The sequence below is a fragment of the Vigna umbellata genome, chromosome 9 (genome assembly GCF_029865625.1).
Source record: "Vigna umbellata cultivar VRB3 chromosome 9, Vumbellata_1.0, whole genome shotgun sequence".
NCBI classification, from domain to species: Eukaryota; Viridiplantae; Streptophyta; class Magnoliopsida; order Fabales; family Fabaceae; genus Vigna; species Vigna umbellata.
Window position 1 is genome coordinate 6,013,636 of NC_142173.1, and position 7,644 is coordinate 6,021,279.

The following is a 7,644-nucleotide window of genomic DNA, read 5'->3' on the forward strand; positions in this document are numbered from 1 at the left end:
CTCGAGTGGCAGCTGTTGAGTGTATCCCAGTTACTACATCACTCGGGTTCAAGGACGCTTGTAGCTACACAGATTCATACAGTCCGGACGGTCTGTCTAGTACTATATATTTCTTATGATGTTATATGTTAAGTTACATGTTGTGTGAATTGAAAAGTTAAATGTATATGTTGATGTATGAATTAAATTACATAAGCTTCCTTGTGTTGTCCATTGTCTATGTACGTTCGTCCTGTCTTTGCGATGATCATCCGTGTGGATGTGAGCAGAAGGCGAGGCCACTTTGGAGGACGTGATTGAAGAAGAAAACCTGGTTGAAGTGGAAGTTAAAGCCGAACCTTAGCACGCTCGTTCATACTAGAGTTTAGACGTTAGGTTTTAAATTCTGACGTTCGGTTATTAAATTTTGTAAAACCATTCGTCCCAGCTTCTATTATTCTGATATTACTGTATTGAATTCTGTAATTAAAGCTTTTGGCTTATGAACTTAAATCTTAGTGTAAAGACTGCAATGTGTTACTATGTTTTGTCTTCTATAAGTACAAACTAAACCGTTCATATATGTACTTGTGTTGTGCCGCTTCCAAGAAGGTGACTGGGGGGACTGGTAGGTCACCAATACCCTTTGTCATGATGCATTGAGAATTTCTTTTGATGCATTGAGAATTTCTTTTAATGAGTGTTTGTTTTATTGTTTACGTGTTGCGTGCTTTGGACAAGACTAACGTTGTTATTGATTGTTTTGTTGTGCTTACTGTTCGTGTGTATTGTTAGCTAGGAGGTTTGATTTTATTTTCTTTTCAATAGGGTTGTTTTAGTTAAAGTTTCTGAAGAGTGAAAAATGAACTGGGTCTTAAATGTAGCAACAAATCAGGTGAAGTGAGTTTATATAAGAAGCTGCGCCCACGGAATTCAAGATTTGCCACAAAGAATAAAACGACGACAAATTTTTGTCACTCTTCTTTCCCTTCTCTTGCTAATTACTCAGTTCTCTGCTTACCTCCGATTACAGAGCCACACAGACGTGCCTTCCTTAAATGTTTCGTTTTTGGATGGTTGAAAGCTAAGCGGGTGATGCTTCAAGGAGTTCATCTTCGGTATTATCTAGTGTCCTTTACCAAAACCAGGGAATGCTGAAAGATGTGGTTGAAAGTTAAGAGTTGCCTCTCTAGTGTTAATGAAGTTGTAGCACCTCGTGTGCTAGCCTTATTAGTCCTTGATGAGATTGGATATTTAGACCACTGAATATCTGTTTTATGCTCATTTGCCCCAGGAAGTTGGAAATCTGAGCAATTGTGTGATGTCAAATCGTGATGTTTGTGAAGATGGCTGATAACATAAGCACCCGGACCAGGTAAATACTTGGTATACTATACTATTAAAAGTAGCATCGGTCTTATTCAAAAAGTGCTGCAGAAAATGGAATAGAAGGGAGGTGTGCTTATGCAAAAATAAGAACTTGGTAGGTTATAAGGGCAAGGGACCTTAGCAAAGGTCTACCATGGTAGGAATCTGATAACTGGCATGAGTGTGGCCATTAAGGTAATTAATAAGAATTTTTTTTTTAAATTTGAATTGTTTGATCAGCTAAGCGTGAAGTTTCAGTGATGAGATTAATCAGACATCGGCATGTGGTTGAGCTTTATGAGGTAATGGCCACTAAAACCAAAATTTATTAAGTCATGGAGCATGCAAAAGGTGGTGAGCTCTTCAACAAGGTACTCAAAGGAAGGCTCAAGGTGGATGCTGCTAGGAAATATTTTAGCAACTGATTAGAGTTGTTGACTACTGCCATAGCAAGCGTGTGTTTCGTCGAGACTTAGAGCCTGAATATTTACTTTTGGATGAAAATGATAATTTGATGGTTTCAGACTTTGGGTTGAGTGCCTTGACTGAATCCAAACGCCAAGATGGATTGCTCCATACTAAATGTGGTACCTCTGCCTATGTAGCTCCAGCAGTGATAAGCAGAAAAGGTTATGATTGGATGAAAGCGAATATTTGGTCATGTGGGGTAATCTTGTTTGTTCTGTTGGCTGGTCATCTTCCATTCCATGATTCAAATCTGATGGAGACGTACAGGAATATCAGTAAAGGGGTATCCAAATTTCCTAAATAGTTAGCACCAGATGTCGCCGGTTATTATCCAGAATATTGGATCCAAACCCAAAGACCGGGATATCAATTGTCAGAATTATGAAATGTTCTTGGTTTAAAGTGGGGTTGGAGAATCCTGCTATTAATGCAACCGAAAACCAAGAACCAGCTCACCTGAATGCTGATGGAATACTTGAAGCGTGCGAGAATGATGGTCCACCTATTGCAGAATCAAAACATGAATTGACCACGTCTTGTAATTTGATTTCTTTTGCTATTATCTCCTTCTCGACTAAGTTTGATATATCTGGTATTTTTTAGGACAATGTTCCCATGAAAGAGATACGGTTCATGTCAAATAAGCCTGCTTTGAGTATAATCTCTAAGTTGGAAGAAATTTGTAAGAAGCTTTGCTCGAAAGTAAGGAAAAAAGATGGAGGCTTGTTGAAGTTGGAGGGTTCTAAGGAAGGCAGAAAAGGGAGTTTAGGTGTTGATGCTGAGATTTTTTAGATTACCCCACACCTCTACATGGTGGAACTTCAAAAGTCCAATGATGATACCATGGAGTATCAGAAGCTTTTTACACAGGATATCAGACCAGCACTTGAAGACATTGTTTGGACAAGGCAAGGAGAACAACAATAGCAAGAGAAACAACATCATGAAGTAGTTCAAGAAGGCAGAAAAGGGAGTTTAGGTATTGATGCTGAGACTTTTGAGATTACCCCACACCTCCACATGGTAGAACTTCGAAAGTCCAATGATGATACCATGGAGTATCATAAGCTTTTTACACAGGATATCAGACCAGTACTTGAAGACATTGTTTGGACAAGGCAAGGAGAATAACCGTAGAAAGAGAAACAGCATCATGAAGTAGTTCATGAAGGGCACCAACCTTCTCATACTGCTTAGTTTCCTCATCAACACGGAGGGCAATATGCCTTGGGGATATAGGAGTATTGAATCTCATAATCAAGCTCAATGTCGCTTTTACTTTTTCATTTTTTGAGTGGAGTATAATGTGTTGTGTAAGGGTGACTAACCAATGTTTAATTTAAAATCTACTAAGTTCTATTTTTTTCTATCTTTTGATGGGAAAAGTTTGTTATTTTTTTTTTATCAATTTGACGGTTACCGTATGATTATTTTCAAGGTTTTAAATTCTTGTTACTATTGTAGATTCATTGTGATCTTCTATGTTTCAGAAATTGCAGACAATGCAGTTACCATTGTAGTTGTTTTGATCATAAAATCTTGGTTGTTGCTGTTACATTTGCAGTTGTGGATCTTTTATTGAAGTATTTTCCAGAGGACAGTATTGGTTTTTGGTTTGGTGCTTTGGACATGTAGATGAGGGTTGGGGTTTACAAAGTGGATGCTTCTGTAGATGGCTTAATGTGTTCGGTACTTTGGATCTGTTTTCTTGCTTTCATATATATAGGCCACATAAGTTGGGTGGCATTTATTGCCCTTTATTGCCATAAATGGAATTCCCTATGATGATTTATATATTGGAAGTAGTGGACTGAATTCCCTTGAGGAGAAATGAAATCTGAGGGATGTTCTTATGAAGTATTGTGCCATCTAGCATCCATTATGAGTCTTAATAGTATGCGTCTAGACAAAATTGCAAAAATTTCTACTGATTCAATTGTCATTTTGTGAAGTATTTTGTGTCATAAGTAGTTTGGTTTCATCTTTGTCATGAACTGTTATAGCATGTATAAATGGCCCCTAAGCTCGCCTTCTTTATTCTTACCATGGAAGCGTTTTGAGTCATAGATGTGCAAAATCAACTTACCAATTATGGAGGTCTACCACAAGGGTTTTCCTTGTGGGTCCCCCATCTTCTCCACTTGGTTCATATATTAATGAGGCATAGACCCTTTTTGCCATCATTACTTTTTATCCTATTGCTGTTGATCTTACTGGTAAAGACTTTGTCACCATATGATTCAACAGAGAGGATTTAAGCTTCTTTGGATGTGGACTTTAAACCTAACTCAAACCTACAAAACTGACTTTTAAGGTGAGGTTTGCACTCACTTATATATTATAAATTGACCTTATTTCTAGTCAATGTGGGACTTCCAACACCCTCCTCATGTCAAGAGACATTAATGGGTGGTCCGATAGCGGGTGGAACAATATGTCCAACAAACAACAAATATTGCTAGGATAAGCTCTAACCTGACTCCGATACCATGTTAAGAGGTGGACTTCCAAAGAGGTATACGAGGTTGGTTGGAAAACTGATTTATCTCATATCAACTAGAGATAATGTCAATTTAAAGTATATAAGTGGGTGCAAATCTCACCTTATAAAATCGGCTTTTTAAGGTGAGGTTTGTATTCACTTATATATTATAAATTGGTCTTATCTCTAGTCAATGTGAGATTTCTAACAGGGGCATGTACTTTTGTTACGGTGTAAGCTGGGAGGTAATGTAAGGGTTGGAAAGTATATAAGAAGGAGAAGAAAGGTAGGAGGAAAGTGAGGCCGAACGGTATTGACCGTAAAGGCCGAACGGTATCCGAACGGTGGAAGGCGTGGAGAGGTCTAGTCGAACGGAGGAAGGCGGGAAGCGACCAGGCCGAACGGTGGACAACGGGGAGTGACCAGGCCGAACGGTGGAAGGCGGGGAGCGATCAGGCCGAACGGTGGGAAGCAGCGAAGGACCTGATCCGAACGGTTGAAGAGTGACTATCCTAACTGGGACAATAGTTAAGATAGGCCGGAAATATTTAGAAATAATTACAGTAAATAGGGCTATATTTCAGTATAAGGTTCAGTATAAAATAATTATAGTAAATAGAGCTATATCCTAGGGAAATATTCAGTATAAGATATTTACCGTAAATAAGGATGTATCCTAGGGAAATATTGAGAATAAGATAATTACAGTAAATAAGGTATATCTTAGGAAAGTATTCAGTATAGGATGAGCGGAAAATAATTAGTATAAATAAAGCTAGAGTCTAGGGTTAAGGATATGCTTTTGATTATTGAGTTTGGTTGACAGGCGACTATGCGTCCTGTGAGGGAGGTTATCCTCCCAAGTAATTAAAGGAAGTTATGCTCCCAATTATTGTTTACTTTTGTTATTCAGATATTACCATCAATAAAAAAAAATTCTTTAGTTCAATTGCATTATTTCATTACTATTTTGCTTACGTTGAGTGTGTGAGAGGTTGTTCTAGTTAAGTTTTGTACTCAGGCGTAACAACTTTGGTGGCTTGTGTATGCTTTTATTAGCTCTATTTTAGTTGAAAATATAAAAGTTATGTTTGATGAATCAATTAAATATATGAGAAAGGAAGCCGTTTCTAAACTCAAATTATGAGTCATTGATATTGATATATTGGACTTGTCCCATCTAAATATGTTGAGAAATACTATGAAATGATTTTAATATGATCACTAAATTAGTATATTTATCATGTGCAGAAGGGCGTTGAAGAAGATTGTTCCTCTCCCTTTTCATGTTTTGTTTGCAAGCTCATAATCTGTGAACTCAGGTGGCAATGTTCAGACTTTGGGATTTTTGGTTGAGTCCAATGATCCCCTCATTTCGTCCAATTTCCTTTGATTGCTCCATTGTTTTCACACTACACATACAGTAGGTATAATTTCAGAGAGTTAGTTATAGCAAATTAGACATGATTTTGTTAGGTACATATTGTTTCACCACAGTCCCATCAACAGCACCAGCATACCCTTCTCTACCTCTAGGGTCCTACTTTGATCTGCACAAGCCACTTCTATATTCCAAACCATCCAAATTCACCTCTCTTGTAATTAATGGCGGCAGAAGGATGTAAGTTGCATTGTTCTTATCTTCCCTTTCCATTAATATTACTCTGAAAAATCTAACCATTAAACTAAATTTGTAGCTGTGATATCTTTGATTTGCACCAGGAGCAAGTCCCTTATGAAGTGGCATGGTCTTGGCAAAAGGAAATTGTCACACATATTGAAAAGGAAGGAGATTGTAATGACACCCTTATTATTCTACAACACCCTCCTGTTTATACATTGGGCACTGCTAGTATTGTGGAGAACCTCAAGTTTGACATGAAAAATGCTCCTTTTAATATTTATCGCACTGAGCGTGGTGGAGAGGTTACATACCATGGCCCTGGCCAGGTGCTTGCACTAAATCACTTGTTACAGTTTAGGTTCCTATTTTAATTTATTTTGTATGGCAATTGATAACATACCTATGCTTTGCATTACAGCTAGTTATGTACCCAATTATCAACCTCCGATCGCACAAGATGGATCTTCATTGGTACCTTAGGACTCTTGAAGAGGTTGTCATTCATGTTCTTTCTTCAACATTTTCAATTCAGGCTTCTACAGTGGAAGGTTTAACTGGTGTTTGGGTTTATAAACCTCTAAATCCTATTTAACACTTGTAATTTGGTATTTTTTGCTCTGCACCGCCTGCCCTATTCTGAATTATCTTGGTTATTACACATAATAATTATTATGCCTCGGAGTTATCTAGTTTAACTCTAAAGTATTTTCAAATATGATCCAATAAGATCTTTCTCTCTTGGCTATAACATTTGTGTCCATTTAATGTGACATTCCCTGAGGGATTTATTTGAGATGATAAGATTTTAGTTTCATACATAAATATCCAAATTAAATCAAGATTAGTAATACATTACAAATTAAATCAAAATTATGCTTGTGAGTTTGTGATGATTCAAATAATTTTTCTTTTACCTTAGTAATGCATTACAGGAAATGAAAAATTGGCAGCTGTTGGCATTAGAGTGTCCAGCTAGATAACCTATCATGGCTTGACACTTAATGTCACAACAGATTTGTCTCCCTTCAAATGGATCATCCCATGTGGAATTCGGAACCGTCAAGTAGGAAGCATTAAGGAGTTGGTGAGAGAGGGTGTTGGTCATGGAAGAGCGGATTTGCATCATCTGAATGATGCTAGTCTTGTTCATATTACACATAAATCCTTGCTTGAAGAATTTTCACAAGCATTTCAGCTCGAATACAGTTACAAAAGCATTTCTTCCTCCATGTTGTATGAAAGGAAATGAAGCTCTCTTACCAAATAAACACAGTAAGGTTAAATTTGTATGATGGTAAAATATCCCTTGTCTCTGAAATATCATTTGTTTTGCAGTAGAACACACTTGTACATACTTTCAACGTTTTACCAATTTCTTGGGATGAATAGGTAGATGATAAAAATTATGAAACTATTGAGATTGTGGCTCATGTATCTTGAGGATGGCCATCAGATTTTAAAAATAAATGAATTTTAAGTCTAATTCAACTTTATAAAACTGATTTGTAAAGTAAAATTTGTATCTGCATATATATATATATATATTCTAAATTGATCTTATTTTTATTTGATGTGGGATTTTTAATATATTTCTCTCACGTCAAGGTATATATATATATATATATATATATATATATATATATATATATATATATATATATATATATATATATATATATATATATATATATATATATATATATATATATATTTATTTGTGTGT

At 36.4% G+C, this 7,644-nt stretch overlaps 1 non-coding gene and 1 pseudogene across 1 annotated transcript; both read left to right on the plus strand.

Annotated features, from left to right (window-relative positions):
• The first annotated feature begins 1,419 nt into the window (after window positions 1-1,419).
• Window positions 1,420-3,184, plus strand: LOC148192417 (CBL-interacting protein kinase 18-like; annotated as a pseudogene).
• A 405-nt stretch (window positions 3,185-3,589) lies between these two features.
• Window positions 3,590-3,662, plus strand: LOC148192418 (small nucleolar RNA R21). The gene has a single exon (XR_015782437.1). It is a non-coding gene; the product is annotated as a small nucleolar RNA R21 (small nucleolar RNA).
• Window positions 3,663-7,644: the final 3,982 nt, after the last annotated feature.